The 23,719-nt window shown below is 48.5% G+C and overlaps 7 non-coding genes and 3 pseudogenes across 7 annotated transcripts; all 10 read left to right on the forward strand.

Moving 5' to 3' along the window:
* The first annotated feature begins 596 nt into the window (after positions 1 to 596).
* On the forward strand, positions 597 to 787 carry LOC142729033 (U2 spliceosomal RNA). Its single transcript, XR_012877941.1, has one exon. It is a non-coding gene; the product is annotated as a U2 spliceosomal RNA (small nuclear RNA).
* A 1,314-nt stretch (positions 788 to 2,101) lies between these two features.
* Positions 2,102 to 2,292, forward strand: LOC142729034 (U2 spliceosomal RNA). The gene has a single exon (XR_012877942.1). It is a non-coding gene; the product is annotated as a U2 spliceosomal RNA (small nuclear RNA).
* A 1,326-nt stretch (positions 2,293 to 3,618) lies between these two features.
* Positions 3,619 to 3,809, forward strand: LOC142729035 (U2 spliceosomal RNA). Its single transcript, XR_012877943.1, has one exon. It is a non-coding gene; the product is annotated as a U2 spliceosomal RNA (small nuclear RNA).
* Positions 3,810 to 5,143: 1,334 nt separating this feature from the next.
* LOC142729036 (U2 spliceosomal RNA) lies at positions 5,144 to 5,334 on the forward strand. The gene has a single exon (XR_012877944.1). It is a non-coding gene; the product is annotated as a U2 spliceosomal RNA (small nuclear RNA).
* Positions 5,335 to 11,665: 6,331 nt separating this feature from the next.
* LOC142728969 (U2 spliceosomal RNA) lies at positions 11,666 to 11,855 on the forward strand. Its single transcript, XR_012877896.1, has one exon. It is a non-coding gene; the product is annotated as a U2 spliceosomal RNA (small nuclear RNA).
* Positions 11,856 to 13,185: 1,330 nt separating this feature from the next.
* Positions 13,186 to 13,376, forward strand: LOC142729037 (U2 spliceosomal RNA). Its single transcript, XR_012877945.1, has one exon. It is a non-coding gene; the product is annotated as a U2 spliceosomal RNA (small nuclear RNA).
* A 1,334-nt stretch (positions 13,377 to 14,710) lies between these two features.
* Positions 14,711 to 14,780, forward strand: LOC142728991 (U2 spliceosomal RNA; annotated as a pseudogene).
* Positions 14,781 to 15,567: 787 nt separating this feature from the next.
* On the forward strand, positions 15,568 to 15,773 carry LOC142728981 (U2 spliceosomal RNA; annotated as a pseudogene).
* Positions 15,774 to 17,113: 1,340 nt separating this feature from the next.
* LOC142728983 (U2 spliceosomal RNA) lies at positions 17,114 to 17,215 on the forward strand (annotated as a pseudogene).
* A 5,536-nt stretch (positions 17,216 to 22,751) lies between these two features.
* LOC142728972 (U2 spliceosomal RNA) lies at positions 22,752 to 22,939 on the forward strand. Its single transcript, XR_012877899.1, has one exon. It is a non-coding gene; the product is annotated as a U2 spliceosomal RNA (small nuclear RNA).
* The last annotated feature ends 780 nt before the right edge of the window (positions 22,940 to 23,719 follow it).

Here is a 23,719-nt window from a genome sequence, read left to right on the forward strand (position 1 = left end):
TGCAAAAAAAAGACAGCCTGGCGGCCGGCTGTTGCAGTGTTGCCCTCTCAGGCAACACTGAGTGACTGACTGAGCCGCACCGTCTTATATAAAGTTCAGACGGAACTTTGCACGTGTCATAGTGGAGCCCTCAGGATTCCAGAGCCAGCTTTCTGACATCATAATGGGGCCTGCCTCAGAGATAAAAGCCTGGGCCCAGGCAGTGTTGGTCAGTGCTGCTCAGCAGGCAGCACCGGACTGGATTGGATTAAAGCTGATACAAGGTGTGAAGGAACAAGGGGTGGCTGTGGGCATGCACTTGCTGCCGCTGCCAGTGTTTATCTGCATGGCAGGAGGGCATTTGGGCGTTGCCAGGAAGGCGTTTTTATGTAGATTCCTCCTCCTCTTTCAGCACTGCATTGTGGTGCAAGCAAAAGAAGCAAATCCTGTCTGGCTTCCTCTCCGGCCTTTATTCACCTCCCTCCCGCTTAGTAGCTGTAAATGTGTGTGAGCCTGCAGGGCCCCATGGAATTGCCTAGGAGTAGGCTGAATCAATCGCTGCAAGGGGTGAACAGCAGTATTAGGCAGGCTCGGTCAACGGCCGGCCCATTCGGGTTATCGCTTCTCGGCCTTTTGGCTAAGATCAAGTGTAGTATCTGTTCTTATCAGTTTAATATCTGATACGTCCCCTATCTGGGGACCATATATTAAATGGATTTTTCGAACAGGGAGATGGAAATAGAGCTTGCTCTGTCCACTCCACGCATTGACCTGGTATTGCAGTATTTCCAGGACCGGTGCACCCTTCCCTTATGTGTTGACTAAAATCAGATTCCAAAAGTGCTATTTGTGTTTGCTATTGTTTTTGTCTTTCTGATGGGATCTCCCCTTTTAATCCCATTATTTCAACACCTGTTGGACAATGCATTTGTACAGTCATGTGTGATAATGAGCTCATTTATTAAATGCAATTAATTAATACATTGCCACCTCTTGTTGTGTGTGTGTGTGTGTGTGTGTGTGTGTGTGTGTGTGTGTGTGTCTTCTGTGTTTCTGTGTTTCCGGCATTTCACATTGGAACAGCTCATTCACCTTCCTTGTCTTCTCTCCGCCCTCCCTTTTAGGTAAGTTAAAGAGCTGCACCTGAGCCAGCCACTGATTGATGCAGCACCACAGTCAAATAGTGGAGTGGAGTGGAGTAGGGGAACAGCAAACAGCCATTAAAGCAGCCAGCCGCCTACCCGCCACAATGGACCTACCTGTGTACACTAGATGGATGTGATGGAATGTACTGTCGTCCCTACATTTCAAGAAGAAGTAAGAATTGCAGTTGCAACAAACCCTTGCTTGCCTACAAAGAGAGCAGCAATTTGGATTTGTTACTATGTTACCTGGAAGAATAACAAACTGTGCAAGGATGGAGGTTGTAGGAGCAAAGAGAAGTTGTCTGTAAAGTTGGTGGATGCCTATTTTCCATTTTGCAGTCCCTTGTCTCCCTCTTGTGGCCTCCTGGAGGCAAGTAGCTGTGCAAAAAAAAGACAGCCTGGCGGCCGGCTGTTGCAGTGTTGCCCTCTCAGGCAACACTGAGTGACTGACTGAGCCGCACCGTCTTATATAAAGTTCAGACGGAACTTTGCACGTGTCATAGTGGAGCCCTCAGGATTCCAGAGCCAGCTTTCTGACATCATAATGGGGCCTGCCTCAGAGATAAAAGCCTGGGCCCAGGCAGTGTTGGTCAGTGCTGCTCAGCAGGCAGCACCGGACTGGATTGGATTAAAGCTGATACAAGGTGTGAAGGAACAAGGGGTGGCTGTGGGCATGCACTTGCTGCCGCTGCCAGTGTTTATCTGCATGGCAGGAGGGCATTTGGGCGTTGCCAGGAAGGCGTTTTTATGTAGATTCCTCCTCCTCTTTCAGCACTGCATTGTGGTGCAAGCAAAAGAAGCAAATCCTGTCTGGCTTCCTCTCCGGCCTTTATTCACCTCCCTCCCGCTTAGTAGCTGTAAATGTGTGTGAGCCTGCAGGGCCCCATGGAATTGCCTAGGAGTAGGCTGAATCAATCGCTGCAAGGGGTGAACAGCAGTATTAGGCAGGCTCGGTCAACGGCCGGCCCATTCGGGTTATCGCTTCTCGGCCTTTTGGCTAAGATCAAGTGTAGTATCTGTTCTTATCAGTTTAATATCTGATACGTCCCCTATCTGGGGACCATATATTAAATGGATTTTTCGAACAGGGAGATGGAAATAGAGCTTGCTCTGTCCACTCCACGCATTGACCTGGTATTGCAGTATTTCCAGGACCGGTGCACCCTTCCCTTATGTGTTGACTAAAATCAGATTCCAAAAGTGCTATTTGTGTTTGCTATTGTTTTTGTCTTTCTGATGGGATCTCCCCTTTTAATCCCATTATTTCAACACCTGTTGGACAATGCATTTGTACAGTCATGTGTGATAATGAGCTCATTTATTAAATGCAATTAATTAATACATTGCCACCTCTTGTTGTGTGTGTGTGTGTGTGTGTGTGTGTGTGTGTGTGTGTGTGTGTGTGTGTGTGTGTCTTCTGTGTTTCTGTGTTTCCGGCATTTCACATTGGAACAGCTCATTCACCTTCCTTGTCTTCTCTCCGCCCTCCCTTTTAGGTAAGTTAAAGAGCTGCACCTGAGCCAGCCACTGATTGATGCAGCACCACAGTCAAATAGTGGAGTGGAGTGGAGTAGGGGAACAGCAAACAGCCATTAAAGCAGCCAGCCGCCTACCCGCCACAATGGACCTACCTGTGTACACTAGATGGATGTGATGGAATGTACTGTCGTCCCTACATTTCAAGAAGAAGTAAGAATTGCAGTTGCAACAAACCCTTGCTTGCCTACAAAGAGAGCAGCAATTTGGATTTGTTACTATGTTACCTGGAAGAATAACAAACTGTGCAAGGATGGAGGTTGTAGGAGCAAAGAGAAGTTGTCTGTAAAGTTGGTGGATGCCTATTTTCCATTTTGCAGTCCCTTGTCTCCCTCTTGTGGCCTCCTGGAGGCAAGTAGCTGTGCAAAAAAAAGACAGCCTGGCGGCCGGCTGTTGCAGTGTTGCCCTCTCAGGCAACACTGAGTGACTGACTGAGCCGCACCGTCTTATATAAAGTTCAGACGGAACTTTGCACGTGTCATAGTGGAGCCCTCAGGATTCCAGAGCCAGCTTTCTGACATCATAATGGGGCCTGCCTCAGAGATAAAAGCCTGGGCCCAGGCAGTGTTGGTCAGTGCTGCTCAGCAGGCAGCACCGGACTGGATTGGATTAAAGCTGATACAAGGTGTGAAGGAACAAGGGGTGGCTGTGGGCATGCACTTGCTGCCGCTGCCAGTGTTTATCTGCATGGCAGGAGGGCATTTGGGCGTTGCCAGGAAGGCGTTTTTATGTAGATTCCTCCTCCTCTTTCAGCACTGCATTGTGGTGCAAGCAAAAGAAGCAAATCCTGTCTGGCTTCCTCTCCGGCCTTTATTCACCTCCCTCCCGCTTAGTAGCTGTAAATGTGTGTGAGCCTGCAGGGCCCCATGGAATTGCCTAGGAGTAGGCTGAATCAATCGCTGCAAGGGGTGAACAGCAGTATTAGGCAGGCTCGGTCAACGGCCGGCCCATTCGGGTTATCGCTTCTCGGCCTTTTGGCTAAGATCAAGTGTAGTATCTGTTCTTATCAGTTTAATATCTGATACGTCCCCTATCTGGGGACCATATATTAAATGGATTTTTCGAACAGGGAGATGGAAATAGAGCTTGCTCTGTCCACTCCACGCATTGACCTGGTATTGCAGTATTTCCAGGACCGGTGCACCCTTCCCTTATGTGTTGACTAAAATCAGATTCCAAAAGTGCTATTTGTGTTTGCTATTGTTTTTGTCTTTCTGATGGGATCTCCCCTTTTAATCCCATTATTTCAACACCTGTTGGACAATGCATTTGTACAGTCATGTGTGATAATGAGCTCATTTATTAAATGCAATTAATTAATACATTGCCACCTCTTGTTGTGTGTGTGTGTGTGTGTGTGTGTGTGTGTGTGTGTGTGTGTGTGTGTGTGTGTGTGTGTGTGTCTTCTGTGTTTCTGTGTTTCCGGCATTTCACATTGGAACAGCTCATTCACCTTCCTTGTCTTCTCTCCGCCCTCCCTTTTAGGTAAGTTAAAGAGCTGCACCTGAGCCAGCCACTGATTGATGCAGCACCACAGTCAAATAGTGGAGTGGAGTGGAGTAGGGGAACAGCAAACAGCCATTAAAGCAGCCAGCCGCCTACCCGCCACAATGGACCTACCTGTGTACACTAGATGGATGTGATGGAATGTACTGTCGTCCCTACATTTCAAGAAGAAGTAAGAATTGCAGTTGCAACAAACCCTTGCTTGCCTACAAAGAGAGCAGCAATTTGGATTTGTTACTATGTTACCTGGAAGAATAACAAACTGTGCAAGGATGGAGGTTGTAGGAGCAAAGAGAAGTTGTCTGTAAAGTTGGTGGATGCCTATTTTCCATTTTGCAGTCCCTTGTCTCCCTCTTGTGGCCTCCTGGAGGCAAGTAGCTGTGCAAAAAAAAGACAGCCTGGCGGCCGGCTGTTGCAGTGTTGCCCTCTCAGGCAACACTGAGTGACTGACTGAGCCGCACCGTCTTATATAAAGTTCAGACGGAACTTTGCACGTGTCATAGTGGAGCCCTCAGGATTCCAGAGCCAGCTTTCTGACATCATAATGGGGCCTGCCTCAGAGATAAAAGCCTGGGCCCAGGCAGTGTTGGTCAGTGCTGCTCAGCAGGCAGCACCGGACTGGATTGGATTAAAGCTGATACAAGGTGTGAAGGAACAAGGGGTGGCTGTGGGCATGCACTTGCTGCCGCTGCCAGTGTTTATCTGCATGGCAGGAGGGCATTTGGGCGTTGCCAGGAAGGCGTTTTTATGTAGATTCCTCCTCCTCTTTCAGCACTGCATTGTGGTGCAAGCAAAAGAAGCAAATCCTGTCTGGCTTCCTCTCCGGCCTTTATTCACCTCCCTCCCGCTTAGTAGCTGTAAATGTGTGTGAGCCTGCAGGGCCCCATGGAATTGCCTAGGAGTAGGCTGAATCAATCGCTGCAAGGGGTGAACAGCAGTATTAGGCAGGCTCGGTCAACGGCCGGCCCATTCGGGTTATCGCTTCTCGGCCTTTTGGCTAAGATCAAGTGTAGTATCTGTTCTTATCAGTTTAATATCTGATACGTCCCCTATCTGGGGACCATATATTAAATGGATTTTTCGAACAGGGAGATGGAAATAGAGCTTGCTCTGTCCACTCCACGCATTGACCTGGTATTGCAGTATTTCCAGGACCGGTGCACCCTTCCCTTATGTGTTGACTAAAATCAGATTCCAAAAGTGCTATTTGTGTTTGCTATTGTTTTTGTCTTTCTGATGGGATCTCCCCTTTTAATCCCATTATTTCAACACCTGTTGGACAATGCATTTGTACAGTCATGTGTGATAATGAGCTCATTTATTAAATGCAATTAATTAATACATTGCCACCTCTTGTTGTGTGTGTGTGTGTGTGTGTGTGTGTGTGTGTGTGTGTGTGTGTCTTCTGTGTTTCTGTGTTTCCGGCATTTCACATTGGAACAGCTCATTCACCTTCCTTGTCTTCTCTCCGCCCTCCCTTTTAGGTAAGTTAAAGAGCTGCACCTGAGCCAGCCACTGATTGATGCAGCACCACAGTCAAATAGTGGAGTGGAGTGGAGTAGGGGAACAGCAAACAGCCATTAAAGCAGCCAGCCGCCTACCCGCCACAATGGACCTACCTGTGTACACTAGATGGATGTGATGGAATGTACTGTCGTCCCTACATTTCAAGAAGAAGTAAGAATTGCAGTTGCAACAAACCCTTGCTTGCCTACAAAGAGAGCAGCAATTTGGATTTGTTACTATGTTACCTGGAAGAATAACAAACTGTGCAAGGATGGAGGTTGTAGGAGCAAAGAGAAGTTGTCTGTAAAGTTGGTGGATGCCTATTTTCCATTTTGCAGTCCCTTGTCTCCCTCTTGTGGCCTCCTGGAGGCAAGTAGCTGTGCAAAAAAAAGACAGCCTGGCGGCCGGCTGTTGCAGTGTTGCCCTCTCAGGCAACACTGAGTGACTGACTGAGCCGCACCGTCTTATATAAAGTTCAGACGGAACTTTGCACGTGTCATAGTGGAGCCCTCAGGATTCCAGAGCCAGCTTTCTGACATCATAATGGGGCCTGCCTCAGAGATAAAAGCCTGGGCCCAGGCAGTGTTGGTCAGTGCTGCTCAGCAGGCAGCACCGGACTGGATTGGATTAAAGCTGATACAAGGTGTGAAGGAACAAGGGGTGGCTGTGGGCATGCACTTGCTGCCGCTGCCAGTGTTTATCTGCATGGCAGGAGGGCATTTGGGCGTTGCCAGGAAGGCGTTTTTATGTAGATTCCTCCTCCTCTTTCAGCACTGCATTGTGGTGCAAGCAAAAGAAGCAAATCCTGTCTGGCTTCCTCTCCGGCCTTTATTCACCTCCCTCCCGCTTAGTAGCTGTAAATGTGTGTGAGCCTGCAGGGCCCCATGGAATTGCCTAGGAGTAGGCTGAATCAATCGCTGCAAGGGGTGAACAGCAGTATTAGGCAGGCTCGGTCAACGGCCGGCCCATTCGGGTTATCGCTTCTCGGCCTTTTGGCTAAGCTCAAGTGGTTTAGCTGGGAGGTCCGTCTGAGTGTTCGCCCTTGGCCTTGTGGCATCGCTGGTCCGCCAGCTTAAGCCACCTGCTGCTTTAGGGGGTGATCCAGGAGACAGGGAAGGCGATCGGAGGACGAGGACAAGGAGGATTATGGCTGGACCGCCTAATGCACCCAATACAGTTCGGCTGTTTATCGCAGAGGAGAAGAGGACGTCGTATGGAATTTTGCATGTGCAACAGAAGGTGTTGGAAGGAATTCTGGGAATGGCACACGAATCGATCTTCTGTCTTCAGTCCTTTCCCCAGCAAGGATTCTTTGATGCAAGTTTTTCCACCGTGAGTGAAATGAGGACCTGCTACCTCCGGAGTCAGGAGAACCTTTCCCATCCAGAGCTGCAGGGAATTGATTTTGTCCCTTGTGAGACCAAGAAAAAGAGGATCCCGGTGGTAATCCACATGTACAATCCTTTTGTTGAGGATGAGGAGATCCAGGCATTTTTGGGTCGTTATTGTGCCTATGTCTCTGGTGTGGAGAAAAGGAAGAACATTCTTGGGACTTTTAATGGTATGAGGAGGGTTTGGGTGGAGCTGCGTCCAGACCCGAATGGGCATGATGGTCTGTGCCACCCTCCCCAGAACTTTGCTATTGGGAACAACAGAGGTTTCCTTCACTACCCTGGCCAGCCGGATTTTTGTAGGGTGTGCTACGCCTTTGGCCACACCCGGGAGAATTGTACCACTGGACAGGTATGCAGAAACTGTTACAAGCCTGGACATGAGACTGCCAATTGCGAGGAGGCACGTAAGTGTCACTTCTGCGGATCTGTGGAACACCTGGCCAGGCGGTGCCCTAAGGTGTATGGAGAGGTACAGAGGTCCTATGCCGGGGTCGTGAGAGGTGAGATTGCTGCCTCCGGTCCAACAGCGCCACCTGTGGTGGAGCCGGAGGTTCATGAGGCGGCTGTTGTGGAGGATGTTCCTGTTGCGGTGATGACGGAAGCTGTTGCAGTTCCGGACCTGTTGGTTGCTGAAGGGGAGGAGGCTCAAGCTCCATCTGAGTCCTCTGGAGATCCGGGGGAGATGCAGGTTGATAAATCCTCTCTGAAGCGCAAGGAACCAGAGAGCGTAGTTTCAACGCCATTGAGTGAGCGCATTGAGGAATTTTCCAGTCCGGGTGGGGGAGGGGGAGATTCATCGGCTGCGGTGGACTCTGACTCTTCTACCTCTTCTTTTGGGGCTGGCTACCTTGAGAGCGGTACTGTTACCAAGTTGGCGAAAACCATTCACTTCACAAGAGGTGTAGTGGGGAATAAGAAGGAGAATGTGGCTCGTACTGCTGCGGATGGGACTCCGACGAAACATAGAGGAAGGGGTGCTTTAAAGAAGTCGTGAGGCCCTGTGTTTGAATTGTTTTGACTTTCATTTATAAATAATGCATTTTGTTATAGGTTCCTTAAATGTCCGGAGTATCAGGACTGCAACAAGAAGAGCTGCAACTTTTGATTTTCTGTCGAATTATCATTTTGATGTTTTATGTTTGCAGGAGTGTTGTTTGCTGGAGGAACCTATAAATGCTACCTGGGCCTTGGGTCCTGCAATTTGGTCAGGATCCCAGGAAAGAAACGGGGGGGTGGGAATATTATTTAAAAGTAATGATTTTGTTGTGAAGAAGGTAATTCACATAGTTCAGGGGAGGGTTTTATTAGTTAATTTTGAGTATAGAGGTGCCTCTTGTAAAGTTATTAATGTCTATGCTCCGACTGGACGGAGAGAAAGAGCAGAGATGTTTGAGAAATTATATTTTTTCTTGGGGGGGAGGGAAAATTGTTTCCTTCTGGGAGACTTTAATTGTACAGTGAATGCAGGGGATAGGAGTAATGTTGGAGGGGGAGGTGATAGTGGGGTGGATAGTACTGGGAAACAATTAAATGAAATTGTGAGTTTATTTGAACTTAAGGATTGTTTTCGTGAAAAAAATGATGGTTCTTTTGGTTATACGTATTTTAGTAATACTGGAAATATATCGTCACGAATTGATTTTATTTTTTGTTCTAGGTCATTAACTGTTATGGACTTTAAAAGGAGGAGGATGCCGTTCACGGATCATGCGTGGATCGAATGTGTGGTTAAAAGTAACAGTACGTATGAATTTGGTAGGGGTGTATGGAAATTAAATGTGACATTGTTGGAGGATGAATGTGTTCGGGAGCAATATAGGAGATTGTTTGGGATGTGGCAATCAAAGAAAGGGGAGTTTTTTAGTGTGATTGACTGGTGGGAGTGGGTTAAAAGGGAAACAAAAAGGTTTTTTGTAAAAAAAGGGTGTGAAAGAGGAAGGAAAGAAATGGAGGAGTATGAGAGATGGCAAAAAAGATTGGAGTATTTGTATGAACTTAGACGGGTGGGTATGAATGTTGAAGGTGAGATTGAAGAAGCGCGTGATTATGTTAAAAGATGTTTGGAGGAAAAAGGTAAGAAAATTATTGCACAAGCTAGAGTGGAAGTAAGGGAAAAAGATGAGAAATGCACAAAGTTTTTCTTTAAAAAAGCTTTTAATAAAAAAAGTGGAATGGTGAGTGTGTTGAGAGAGGATGGTGTAGAAGTGTTTGGTAAAAATGAGATTCTGGATGAAGTATGGAAGTTTTATACGGATTTGTTTACTGAGAAGAAGCGTGATTGTTCATTAGAGCGTGAATGTTTGGGGTATGTGGATAAACAGTTGGATGAGATTGATCGGAGTTTTTTGAGTGAGGACATAAGGAAGAGTGAAGTAGAGGATGCAATGAATGGTATGAAGAAGGGGAAAGTAGCAGGGAGCGATGGTTTGCCTGTAGAATTTTATTGTGTATTTTGGGATATGATTGGTGATTATGTATGGGAAGTTTGTAAGGAAGTTTTGGAGAGAGGTAGGTTGTCAAAAAGTATGAGTGAAAGTGTGACGGTTCTTTTGTTTAAGAAGGGGGAGAAAAAGAGTTTAAAAAATTGGAGGCCGATAGCGCTCTTAAATTGCGATTACAAGATTATATCTAAGATTATTGCTAATAGATTGAGAAGTGTGATTGACTGTATGGTTGGTGAAGAACAAATGTGTGCAGTGCCTGACAGGAGGATTTCTGAATGTTTGCTGGGTTTGAGAGATGTGTTGTGGGACTGTAAGGATAGGAAACAAGGTGTGGCTGTGATTACGGTTGATTTTGAGAAGGCGTATGATAGAGTTGTGCATGATTTTATGTTCAAGATTTTGAGGAAAATGGGTGTACCAGAGAGAATGGTTGGATGGATTCAGTGTTTATACAGAGATATAGGGAGTAGAATCCAGGTGAATGGTTTTCTGAGTGAGAAAGTGAGGATTATGTCAGGAGTTCGTCAAGGGTGTCCATTGTCACCAATTTTATTTGTTTGTGTGATTGAACCGTTGTTGGGTATGTTTAGACGGGACAAGGTAATGCGGGGTGTAGAAATCCCTGGCAGTAAGGGGAGAGATGTGCGTGTGATTGGTTATATGGATGATGTCACGGTTGTGTGTAAATGTATGGCTGCTGTTAAGCGGGCTAAGTTGCTGATTGAATGTTTTTGTATGATGAGTGGGTTTAAGTTGAATGTGGATAAAAGTGGTTGTAAGTTTTTTGATGAATGGAAGGAAAATGACTTGTGTGGATGGCCAGTGAGACAAGGTGGGGTGGAAGTTCTGGGGGTGATTTTTGACAATGATTTGTATGGGAAAGAGAGTTGGGGGAGAGTTTTAGAACGGGTGAAAAATAAAACAAATTTTTGGTCTTTAAGGACTTTATCGATTGATGGGAGAGTTTTGGTGATTAAATCTGTGATTATTCCAATTCTGTTGTATATTAATTATGTTTTTCCTCCGCCTGACAGATGTCTGGCGAGAATCATCCGAGTAATTTTTTTGTTCCTTTGGAACTCAAAGATGGAGAAATTGAAGCGAGAGAAAGTGGTGAAGAGAAGAGTGAATGGTGGAAAAGGTCTGATGAATATTGAATGTTTTCTGGCGGTGAAGTATGTAAGTTTTTGTATGTCGATCAGTAAGAAGGAAAGTGTGTATGGTTGTATGGTGAAGTATTTGGCTGGAAGGGTGTTACTGAGATATAAATTAATGGTAAGGGATTTGAGGGAGCCAACAAGTTTTGGTACTCCATGGTTTTATATGAGGATTGATAGGTGCATTAGGAGGAACCACTTAGAGAATGTGACAGTGAATGATTGGTGTGAGAGCAAGAAAGTGATGAAAGTTTTGGAGTCAAGAGAGATGGTTGAATGTGTGGCTGGTTTGACTGAGAATGAGAGTAAAGCAGTGTGGAAGAATGTGCAAAGTAAAGAGTTAGTAAACAGGCAAAAGGATCTTGCTTGGATGACTGTGCATAGGTGTTTACCTACGCGCGAGTTTCAACGGAGAAGAAGGTTGGTAAACAGTGAGAACTGCCCCAGGGCAGGATGTGGTAGGTGTGAGAATTATGTTCATTTACTGTGGGAGTGTGAGTATGCTAAGAATGTATGGAAAGGGATGGGTAAATTGATCAAAGGTATAACTGGGGTTGAATTATTGACGTTTAATATGATGATGTTTGGGTTGTGTGGGGTGAATAGAGAGAAAGCTAGGTTGTTGTGGTTAATTGTAAATTGCGTAAAAGAAGTGTTATGGGATGTCAGGAATATCTTAGTTTTTAAACAAAAAGACGTTGAAGTGTATGAGTGTTTGGGCATGATCCGTGGACGTTTATTTCTGTATGTGTTATGTGACCGAAAAAGACTTGGCAGTGATGCCGAAGGAGTCTGGAAATACAAAAAATGGCGGTCATGGCTTATTAATTGAATTTAATGTGTTTTTTTCTTTTCTTATAAGAATGGGTTTTTTTGTTTTGTTTTGGGAGGATACAATGTATTTGTGTTTGTAATTTTGGATATTTCTCTTTTGAAATGATGGATGTATCTTTGAATATTTTGTTTTTGTACTTTTCATGACAAATGTATGAAATGTAATCTGACTTTATTTTCAATAAAAATTAAAAAAAAAAATCTGTTCTTATCAGTTTAATATCTGATACGTCCCCTATCTGGGGACCATATATTAAATGGATTTTTCGAACAGGGAGATGGAAATAGAGCTTGCTCTGTCCACTCCACGCATTGACCTGGTATTGCAGTATTTCCAGGACCGGTGCACCCTTCCCTTATGTGTTGACTAAAATCAGATTCCAAAAGTGCTATTTGTGTTTGCTATTGTTTTTGTCTTTCTGATGGGATCTCCCCTTTTAATCCCATTATTTCAACACCTGTTGGACAATGCATTTGTACAGTCATGTGTGATAATGAGCTCATTTATTAAATGCAATTAATTAATACATTGCCACCTCTTGTTGTGTGTGTGTGTGTGTGTGTGTGTGTGTGTGTGTGTGTGTGTGTGTGTGTGTGTGTGTGTCTTCTGTGTTTCTGTGTTTCCGGCATTTCACATTGGAACAGCTCATTCACCTTCCTTGTCTTCTCTCCGCCCTCCCTTTTAGGTAAGTTAAAGAGCTGCACCTGAGCCAGCCACTGATTGATGCAGCACCACAGTCAAATAGTGGAGTGGAGTGGAGTAGGGGAACAGCAAACAGCCATTAAAGCAGCCAGCCGCCTACCCGCCACAATGGACCTACCTGTGTACACTAGATGGATGTGATGGAATGTACTGTCGTCCCTACATTTCAAGAAGAAGTAAGAATTGCAGTTGCAACAAACCCTTGCTTGCCTACAAAGAGAGCAGCAATTTGGATTTGTTACTATGTTACCTGGAAGAATAACAAACTGTGCAAGGATGGAGGTTGTAGGAGCAAAGAGAAGTTGTCTGTAAAGTTGGTGGATGCCTATTTTCCATTTTGCAGTCCCTTGTCTCCCTCTTGTGGCCTCCTGGAGGCAAGTAGCTGTGCAAAAAAAAGACAGCCTGGCGGCCGGCTGTTGCAGTGTTGCCCTCTCAGGCAACACTGAGTGACTGACTGAGCCGCACCGTCTTATATAAAGTTCAGACGGAACTTTGCACGTGTCATAGTGGAGCCCTCAGGATTCCAGAGCCAGCTTTCTGACATCATAATGGGGCCTGCCTCAGAGATAAAAGCCTGGGCCCAGGCAGTGTTGGTCAGTGCTGCTCAGCAGGCAGCACCGGACTGGATTGGATTAAAGCTGATACAAGGTGTGAAGGAACAAGGGGTGGCTGTGGGCATGCACTTGCTGCCGCTGCCAGTGTTTATCTGCATGGCAGGAGGGCATTTGGGCGTTGCCAGGAAGGCGTTTTTATGTAGATTCCTCCTCCTCTTTCAGCACTGCATTGTGGTGCAAGCAAAAGAAGCAAATCCTGTCTGGCTTCCTCTCCGGCCTTTATTCACCTCCCTCCCGCTTAGTAGCTGTAAATGTGTGTGAGCCTGCAGGGCCCCATGGAATTGCCTAGGAGTAGGCTGAATCAATCGCTGCAAGGGGTGAACAGCAGTATTAGGCAGGCTCGGTCAACGGCCGGCCCATTCGGGTTATCGCTTCTCGGCCTTTTGGCTAAGATCAAGTGTAGTATCTGTTCTTATCAGTTTAATATCTGATACGTCCCCTATCTGGGGACCATATATTAAATGGATTTTTCGAACAGGGAGATGGAAATAGAGCTTGCTCTGTCCACTCCACGCATTGACCTGGTATTGCAGTATTTCCAGGACCGGTGCACCCTTCCCTTATGTGTTGACTAAAATCAGATTCCAAAAGTGCTATTTGTGTTTGCTATTGTTTTTGTCTTTCTGATGGGATCTCCCCTTTTAATCCCATTATTTCAACACCTGTTGGACAATGCATTTGTACAGTCATGTGTGATAATGAGCTCATTTATTAAATGCAATTAATTAATACATTGCCACCTCTTGTTGTGTGTGTGTGTGTGTGTGTGTGTGTGTGTGTGTGTGTGTGTGTGTGTGTGTGTGTGTGTGTGTCTTCTGTGTTTCTGTGTTTCCGGCATTTCACATTGGAACAGCTCATTCACCTTCCTTGTCTTCTCTCCGCCCTCCCTTTTAGGTAAGTTAAAGAGCTGCACCTGAGCCAGCCACTGATTGATGCAGCACCACAGTCAAATAGTGGAGTGGAGTGGAGTAGGGGAACAGCAAACAGCCATTAAAGCAGCCAGCCGCCTACCCGCCACAATGGACCTACCTGTGTACACTAGATGGATGTGATGGAATGTACTGTCGTCCCTACATTTCAAGAAGAAGTAAGAATTGCAGTTGCAACAAACCCTTGCTTGCCTACAAAGAGAGCAGCAATTTGGATTTGTTACTATGTTACCTGGAAGAATAACAAACTGTGCAAGGATGGAGGTTGTAGGAGCAAAGAGAAGTTGTCTGTAAAGTTGGTGGATGCCTATTTTCCATTTTGCAGTCCCTTGTCTCCCTCTTGTGGCCTCCTGGAGGCAAGTAGCTGTGCAAAAAAAAGACAGCCTGGCGGCCGGCTGTTGCAGTGTTGCCCTCTCAGGCAACACTGAGTGACTGACTGAGCCGCACCGTCTTATATAAAGTTCAGACGGAACTTTGCACGTGTCATAGTGGAGCCCTCAGGATTCCAGAGCCAGCTTTCTGACATCATAATGGGGCCTGCCTCAGAGATAAAAGCCTGGGCCCAGGCAGTGTTGGTCAGTGCTGCTCAGCAGGCAGCACCGGACTGGATTGGATTAAAGCTGATACAAGGTGTGAAGGAACAAGGGGTGGCTGTGGGCATGCACTTGCTGCCGCTGCCAGTGTTTATCTGCATGGCAGGAGGGCATTTGGGCGTTGCCAGGAAGGCGTTTTTATGTAGATTCCTCCTCCTCTTTCAGCACTGCATTGTGGTGCAAGCAAAAGAAGCAAATCCTGTCTGGCTTCCTCTCCGGCCTTTATTCACCTCCCTCCCGCTTAGTAGCTGTAAATGTGTGTGAGCCTGCAGGGCCCCATGGAATTGCCTAGGAGTAGGCTGAATCAATCGCTGCAAGGGGTGAACAGCAGTATTAGGCAGGCTCGGTCAACGGCCGGCCCATTCGGGTTATCGCTTCTCGGCCTTTTGGCTAAGATCAAGTGTAGTACCTGCTCAAGCTGAGGTTAGTAATCATCCCTGCCGGTGGTACGTGGGCCATCGTAGGGGGATGACAGAACGCCGAGGTGAGGGCAGGGAACCACAACGGTCATCGCTCTGGTGTACGCATTTGGTTTAAAGGTACCATTTGTAGGTGACCAGGCGACCGCCGGATCGAGGTCATTAGGCCGGGTAGTTTGGAAGCCCGAGTTGCTATGTGCCCCAGGGCTGGTGACCCTGGGGTGCCCTAACTCACTGGGGGTGGGATCCCACTGAGTGAAGGCACACTTGCACGCACTCTCTTTCACGCTATATGAGCACACACCTTTATTCTCCCGGCCTTCTGGCTGGGAGATGAGGAATTTTTTATACCTGGCGGATGTCCAGGCTGTATCACAGCGCACATCCACTTATTTAATTTTGTTTTTCACTGTGTGTTTGTCACGTTTGTCACAAGGATTTTGGGATGCGGTGCCCTTTTGGGACCCTCCTGAGGTCTAGGGGGAAAATGTGTGGCCTTCTGGTTCCTTTTTCCCCTGCAACCCGGCCTCCCTTCTTCGGAGGGGAGGTGCAACTAGGATGCAGGCTCCTAGGTGGACACTGGGGTGGCAGCCCAGGTAGAAGCCTAGGAGTGTGTTTGGGTCTCCCTAAGCTTCGGCGAGGGGGGACCATCGATCCTTGATCCTCTAGGCCTATGGTTTGGAGGGTCAGGGAATGGTTATGCGGGGCCTCTCTCTTTTAAGAGAAGGGCTGCGATAGACCGCATCCTTGTGCACTTTTTGTGTGGCACCTCTGCACTTTTTATGCACTTGGGTGATAGAAAGCACGACTCGGGCTTTCAAAAAAGAAAAGAAAAAAAAAAAAAAAAAAAAAAAAAAAAAATCTGTTCTTATCAGTTTAATATCTGATACGTCCCCTATCTGGGGACCATATATTAAATGGATTTTTCGAACAGGGAGATGGAAATAGAGCTTGCTCTGTCCACTCCACGCATTGACCTGGTATTGCAGTATTTCCAGGACCGGTGCACCCTTCCCTTATGTGTTGACTAAAATCAGATTCCAAAAGTGCTATTTGTGTTTGCTATTGTTTTTGTCTTTCTGATGGGATCTCCCCTTTTAATCCCATTATTTCAACACCTGTTGGACAATGCATTTGTACAGTCATGTGTGATAATGAGCTCATTTATTAAATGCAATTAATTAATACATTGCCACCTCTTGTTGTGTGTGTGTGTGTGTGTGTGTGTGTGTGTGTGTGTGTGTGTGTGTGTGTGTGTGTGTGTGTGTGTGTGTCTTCTGTGTTTCTGTGTTTCCGGCATTTCACATTGGAACAGCTCATTCACCTTCCTTGTCTTCTCTCCGCCCTCCCTTTTAGGTAAGTTAAAGAGCTGCACCTGAGCCAGCCACTGATTGATGCAGCACCACAGTCAAATAGTGGAGTGGAGTGGAGTAGGGGAACAGCAAACAGCCATTAAAGCAGCCAGCCGCCTACCCGCCACAATGGACCTACCTGTGTACACTAGATGGATGTGATGGAATGTACTGTCGTCCCTACATTTCAAGAAGAAGTAAGAATTGCAGTTGCAACAAACCCTTGCTTGCCTACAAAGAGAGCAGCAATTTGGATTTGTTACTATGTTACCTGGAAGAATAACAAACTGTGCAAGGATGGAGGTTGTAGGAGCAAAGAGAAGTTGTCTGTAAAGTTGGTGGATGCCTATTTTCCATTTTGCAGTCCCTTGTCTCCCTCTTGTGGCCTCCTGGAGGCAAGTAGCTGTGCAAAAAAAAGACAGCCTGGCGGCCGGCTGTTGCAGTGTTGCCCTCTCAGGCAACACTGAGTGACTGACTGAGCCGCACCGTCTTATATAAAGTTCAGACGGAACTTTGCACGTGTCATAGTGGAGCCCTCAGGATTCCAGAGCCAGCTTTCTGACATCATAATGGGGCCTGCCTCAGAGATAAAAGCCTGGGCCCAGGCAGTGTTGGTCAGTGCTGCTCAGCAGGCAGCACCGGACTGGATTGGATTAAAGCTGATACAAGGTGTGAAGGAACAAGGGGTGGCTGTGGGCATGCACTTGCTGCCGCTGCCAGTGTTTATCTGCATGGCAGGAGGGCATTTGGGCGTTGCCAGGAAGGCGTTTTTATGTAGATTCCTCCTCCTCTTTCAGCACTGCATTGTGGTGCAAGCAAAAGAAGCAAATCCTGTCTGGCTTCCTCTCCGGCCTTTATTCACCTCCCTCCCGCTTAGTAGCTGTAAATGTGTGTGAGCCTGCAGGGCCCCATGGAATTGCCTAGGAGTAGGCTGAATCAATCGCTGCAAGGGGTGAACAGCAGTATTAGGCAGGCTCGGTCAACGGCCGGCCCATTCGGGTTATCGCTTCTCGGCCTTTTGGCTAAGATCAAGTGTAGTATCTGTTCTTATCAGTCCTTGTAAGGATAGATAGCTCGGAGAACCACTGGGGGCTATAAACACTAGCTCAGCGATCCAAGAGCGTTCCAGACGAAGCCGGCGACGAACTGCGGAGAAGAACCACCGAAGACGACGATCCAGAAGGGAGAAGCCGCCATCGGGGAAGAAGCTCCGGGAGATCGCTGCCGGGAAGAAGAAGGAGAACTTCGGAGAAGAGCCGCTGCTGAAGGGGATCTTCGAAGAAGCTCGGCCGCAGAAGAAGAAGCTCGACGAGGAACCGCTGCGGAAGAAATTTCGTGGAAGAACCTCGGCCAGCAAGGAGAAGATTTGCATAGCTCCGCCCCCTTCGGGAAAGAGCTATCGAAGATCCTCCCCAAGCGACAGGAACAGCTGGAAGAAGCCATGGCCTCAACCAGCAACCCTGCCACCCAGAAGAAGAAGGCTGATGGACCAGGTGAGCCGACCCAGGCCAGGACATCTCCTCCTGAAGCCTCCTCAAGCCAACAGGCCACCAGGAAGCCGAACCAGGCTGCTCCAACCCTGGAGCCCTGGATGAAGCAGACGGTGGCCCTGAAGCTGAAGGAGGTGGACGGGAGAGTGCCGGACATGACGGAAGAAGTGTTCTGCCAGAAGATGCTCCTGGACCAGGGCTTCGCTAAGCCGGAGACCATCAGCATCCAGGCCTTCATGACCGGGATGTTCTTCGTGACCTTCGCTTCGATCAACATCTGCAGAAGGTACTGGGAGATGGTGAAAGCGGCGAGGCCTGAATCCCCTTTCTCTCGCTTTGTGGGCAACTGCCCTGTCCAAAGAGAGGAAAGGCGGGTGACGGTCTCAATGCGGAACCCACACACCCCCGGCAAAGACATCACCACGCTCCTGAAGCGGTTCTGCACAGTGGTGAGGGAACCCACCCACATCCTGAACGGACTCGGCTTCTGGACTGGCAAGTGGTCGGTAATCGTCCGACTGAACAAGGATTCGAGCGCGGAAGACGGCCTCCAGCACCTGCCCCAGTCATTCTCGCTGGGCAACTCCTACGGCCTCATCTACTACCCGGACATGCCGCAGATCTGCAGGAGATGCAGCAAGAAGGGTCATTCGGTGAAGGACTGCAAGGAGGACGCCTGCAAGAACTGCCGGGTAACAGGACACGAGACCAAAGACTGCCCGAAACGGACAATGTGCAACCTCTGCGGACAAGCAGCCCACTCCTACAAGGACTGCCCGAAGAGGGATCGATCCTGGGCAACTGTAGCGGCGAAAGCTCCGGCCAGAGGGAACCCCGCCCCAACCAGAGCTCCAGCGGCGCAGAAGACCGGGAATAAGAAGGATGGTAAGAAGACGACAGTCCCTCCCCCCCCTCTCCCGGCCCTCCCTCGCCCTACCCTTCCCACCCTCCCTCGCCCGGCCCTCCCCACCCCCCCGTCCCCAACCCCTGTCACCCCCACTGAGGCTCTCACCTTCTCCTACCCACCCATCTCAGTGGTCCTGTCACCTGCACCTCTCCCAACCCAGCCTCCCTTCTCCCCAGCTCCAGCAGCACTAACATCTTCCCCTCCAGCTGCTGGAGTCCTCTCCCTGGAGGATTTTCCCCCTCTTGTCTCCTCAGGTGCCATCCAGAGGAAGAGAAAGGTGAGGGACAGCCCAGCTGCTGAGTCCTCAAAGCGACAAGTCGTGGAAATCTGCGAAGATTCCCTTGCGCAGCAGGAGGAAATGGAGCAGATGGTGGAGGAACTCGTGTCTGAACCTGAGGTCATCGACTTCACAACAGACATCCAGGTGGCTACAATCCTGGAACAATTTCTGTCAGAGGGCCTGCTGGATCTTTCGGACCCGCCAGGCGAGGAGGATCCGCCCGACCGGACTGGTAACTAAGGTGTATCGTTTGCACTAACCTTCTTTATTCTCCCCCATGGCTGCTAAACTTAACATCTTTGGCCTCAATGTGAGGAGTGTTAGAGATAGGACTAGATGTCAGATGGTGCTAACTTTTCTTTCCAAGCAGTCGAGTGATGTATTTATGCTGCAGGAATGTACTCTCCCCTCTTCCAGGTCATACCATCATCTGGCCAGGCAGTGGACCCATGGCCCGTCCTACTGGTCTGGTGGGGGCGACTGTAAGTCTGCAGGGGTTGCCATCCTGATTAGGGGAAGCGTATTTACTGTTGACTCTGTCCAGGAGCTCGCCTGCGGCCGCTTGTTGGTCGTAGACGGTTCCTGGGCAGGAGAGCCGATTAGGCTCATCAACGTATACGCTCCCCCTATGAAGGCTGAGCGCCTGGAACTATTCCAGACCCTGCGGACCCAGCTCGCCACCACTAGGGCAGTGGTGATGGCCGGGGACTTCAACTGCCCCATCGAAGAGGATGGACGAAGTTCCGGCACTTCAATCAAACTGGATGTCAGTTCCAAACTGCTTATCGAGATGGTAACCGAAGCATCCTTGCAGGACGTTGTGGGCTCCATGGGGATCGGCTCTGTGAACTATTCATGGAGCCGACCCGATGGCTCACTTCGTTCTCGGATTGACTTTGTGTTCACCTCCCGGGCAGTCAAGCAGCATGGGCACTCCATGATCCCCTGCTTCTTCTCTGACCACAGGGCCATTCTCTTCCGGGGTGCCATCGGCCACGGTTTTCCTCCCGGCCCTGGCTCCTGGAAGCTGAATTGTGCCCTGCTGGAAAGAGAGGAGGTACTGGCGGAACTTAGAGACGCCTATATTGTTTGGAGGAATGATAAAGTTTTCTTTGACAAAACCTGTGACTGGTGGGAATATGTTAAAGTTGAATTTCGTTGTTTCTTTCAGGCAAAAAGTCGTCAACAGGCGTGTGAGAGGAAGAGAGACTTCAGAGAGATGCAGCGTCAGCTGCGATCCCTGCAAGACCTCCTTCAATGCGGCTGGGACGTCAGGAAGGAGCTGGAGGAAGCCAAAAAGGGCCTGAAAAGGCACTTTGAGGAGGAATCCAAGCGAATTGTCTTTCGTTCCAAGGTGGAGAACCTGGAGAAGGGTGAGAAATGTAACTCGTTCTTTTTCAGGAAACTCCATGCCGGCCACACGCCCCTGAAGGAACTCCGAGATGAGACCGGAAACATGCATTCTGGGAAGAAGGAGGTGATGGGAGTCGTCACAGACTACTACCGAAACCTCTACTCCCGGAAAACCACTGACCCCGAAGCCGCCGATAAATTCCTGTCAGGTATCACTAATCATCTTGATCCTGCAGGTACGGAGGCTATGGATGTACCCCTGACGGTGGAGGAACTGCTCTCTGCCGCTAAATCCTTCAGACCCGGCAGGACCCCGGGCAGTGATGGTCTCCCAGCAGAGCTCTATGTAGCGCTGGGGGACTTGATCTGTCCGGACCTGCTGGAGCTCTATGAGGAGATGGTGGTGGAGGGTAGAATGCCACCGTCCTTGAGAGAAGGCATGATCACGATCTTGTATAAGCGGAAGGGGGAGAGATGTGACCTGAAAAACTGGCGCCCCATCTCTCTCCTGAACGTGGACTACAAGATCCTCGCCAAAGTATTGACCAACAGACTGAAGGTTGTCATCGGACAGATCATCGGATCGGACCAAACCTGCGGCATTCCTGGCCGCAGGGTGGCCGACAGTCTTGCCCTGGTGAGGGACACGGTGCATTACATGCAAAGCCGCCGTACACACGCGGCCCTGGTCAGTCTGGATCAGGAGAAGGCTTTTGACCGGGTCTCTCACGAATTCATGGGTAAGGCTCTGCGTAGGCTGCGGCTTGGCAGGTTGTTCTGTTTGTATGTTAACCTGATGTATTGCGACATTTACAGCTCGGTGCTGGTGAACGGCTGGAAGACTGACCCCTTTCCTGTATCGTCGGGGGTTAGACAAGGCTGTCCTCTTTCACCTCTCCTTTTTGTTTGTGTTATAGAGCTCTTCGCAGAGGCTATCCGGCAGAATGGAGAGATCAGAGGGATCACCGCACCAGGTCCAGGACACTTCGAGGTCAAATGCTCGCTGTACATGGACGATGTGACCGTCTTCTGCGCTGACCAGAGTTCGGTGACTGCACTCGTCCAGACCTGTGAGGAGTTCGGACGCGCTTCAGGGGCAAAAGTCAACTGCGGGAAGTCGGAAGCCATGCTCTTCGGAAAGTGGTACCTGCCTTCTCCTGCCTCCTTCCCGTTTACTATCAAGCCGGACTTCATCAAAATTCTGGGAGTCTGGTTCGGTAAGGAAGGTGCAGCCCTAAAGTCGTGGGAAGAACGCTTGGCCAAAGTCAACCAAAGGATCGGACTGTGGAGCCTCAGACAACTCACTATTGAGGGCAAAGCAATGGTCCTGCGTAACGAAGTCTTGCCTGTGCTACAATACACTGCACAGGCATGGCCCCCTCTTGCCACCGTCTCGAGGGCCATTACCAGGACTGTGTTTCGCTTCATCTGGGGCTCGAAAATGGACAGAGTAAAGCGGACTGTTATGTACAAGGAGCCCCGCAAAGGTGGGAAGGGTATACCCGACATTCCCACTCTGCTGCGGATCGCTTTTGTATGTGACTGTGTTCGTAGGACTCTGAGGACAGCAAACGGCTCTGCGGGCAGGGCCATGTCCCGCTACTTCCTCCTTCCCCTCTGGCGAGGTTTTGGCTGGGACAAGTGGGACAGCTCCTTCCCTTACAACTGGCACGCTCCCTGGTTCTACGGAGATGTCGTCCGGTTTGTGAGGGAGCATCAACTGGAGGGTCTTAAGCCCGACTTGTGGAAACCTAAGACGATCCACAAGCACATCAGAGCAAAGGACCCACTGGAGTCTGTTCCAGGGCTTCATGCCGACACGTTGGAGACTGTTTGGACTAACGTGTCATCTGGCAGGTTGACCAACGGGCACAAGGACATTTCATGGATGGCCATCCAGGGAGGACTGCCTCTTAGGTCATTCATGCATGCCCGCAACCTGTGCAAGACCCGGTACTGCCCCAGGTGCCCCTTCACGGAGGAAACATCTTTGCACATTTTCTGGCAGTGCCCCTTTGCACAGGGTCTGTTGAAAGCCTTGGAACATGAACTCAAGGACTCAGTACCCAGGAACAGACTGTCGTACCGCTCGGTACTTTATGGACTATTTCCTGGGAATACCACGGATGGAGCAATCCAGGAAGCCTGGCGCCTTATGAACTGCTTTAAGGACGCTATATGGTTTGCCAGGAACCGTCTGATTTTGCGGAGAGAGAGTGTGTCCGTCCAGGACTGCCGCAGGCTGATCCACAGCCTGCTCAGAGACTATTCCACCTGGGACAGCCCGGACGTCGATGAGGAAGAGGACTGATACTCCCCTTCCCCCCACTCTCCCTTCTTGTGTGTTGTCTTTCAATAAAGCTTCGGGCCTGTGATTTCCCCCTTCCCTATCCCCTCCTACCCACTCCCCTATCCCATCACTTGTCTGTAATGCTTTGTTGTTTGGCGTTAGTGAATGCAAGAATGTTAGTGTAGCATGTGGTGTAATGTATAGCATAGGCTAGCCTGTACTGTGTATTATACTGTCATGTTATGTTTGACGACTGTTATTATTTATTATTTACTGCTTCATGGCTTGCGCTGCGTCGCAGTAATGTTTGTATGATGACGATTGATTGTCAATAAAGCAATTTTCAATCAAAAAATCTGTTCTTATCAGTTTAATATCTGATACGTCCCCTATCTGGGGACCATATATTAAATGGATTTTTCGAACAGGGAGATGGAAATAGAGCTTGCTCTGTCCACTCCACGCATTGACCTGGTATTGCAGTATTTCCAGGACCGGTGCACCCTTCCCTTATGTGTTGACTAAAATCAGATTCCAAAAGTGCTATTTGTGTTTGCTATTGTTTTTGTCTTTCTGATGGGATCTCCCCTTTTAATCCCATTATTTCAACACCTGTTGGACAATGCATTTGTACAGTCATGTGTGATAATGAGCTCATTTATTAAATGCAATTAATTAATACATTGCCACCTCTTGTTGTGTGTGTGTGTGTGTGTGTGTGTGTGTGTGTGTGTGTGTGTGTGTGTGTGTGTGTGTGTGTCTTCTGTGTTTCTGTGTTTCCGGCATTTCACATTGGAACAGCTCATTCACCTTCCTTGTCTTCTCTCCGCCCTCCCTTTTAGGTAAGTTAAAGAGCTGCACCTGAGCCAGCCACTGATTGATGCAGCACCACAGTCAAATAGTGGAGTGGAGTGGAGTAGGGGAACAGCAAACAGCCATTAAAGCAGCCAGCCGCCTACCCGCCACAATGGACCTACCTGTGTACACTAGATGGATGTGATGGAATGTACTGTCGTCCCTACATTTCAAGAAGAAGTAAGAATTGCAGTTGCAACAAACCCTTGCTTGCCTACAAAGAGAGCAGCAATTTGGATTTGTTACTATGTTACCTGGAAGAATAACAAACTGTGCAAGGATGGAGGTTGTAGGAGCAAAGAGAAGTTGTCTGTAAAGTTGGTGGATGCCTATTTTCCATTTTGCAGTCCCTTGTCTCCCTCTTGTGGCCTCCTGGAGGCAAGTAGCTGTGCAAAAAAAAGACAGCCTGGCGGCCGGCTGTTGCAGTGTTGCC

This window comes from Rhinoderma darwinii, unplaced genomic scaffold (genome assembly GCF_050947455.1).
Source record: "Rhinoderma darwinii isolate aRhiDar2 unplaced genomic scaffold, aRhiDar2.hap1 Scaffold_704, whole genome shotgun sequence".
Lineage (NCBI taxonomy): Eukaryota > Metazoa > Chordata > Amphibia > Anura > Rhinodermatidae > Rhinoderma > Rhinoderma darwinii.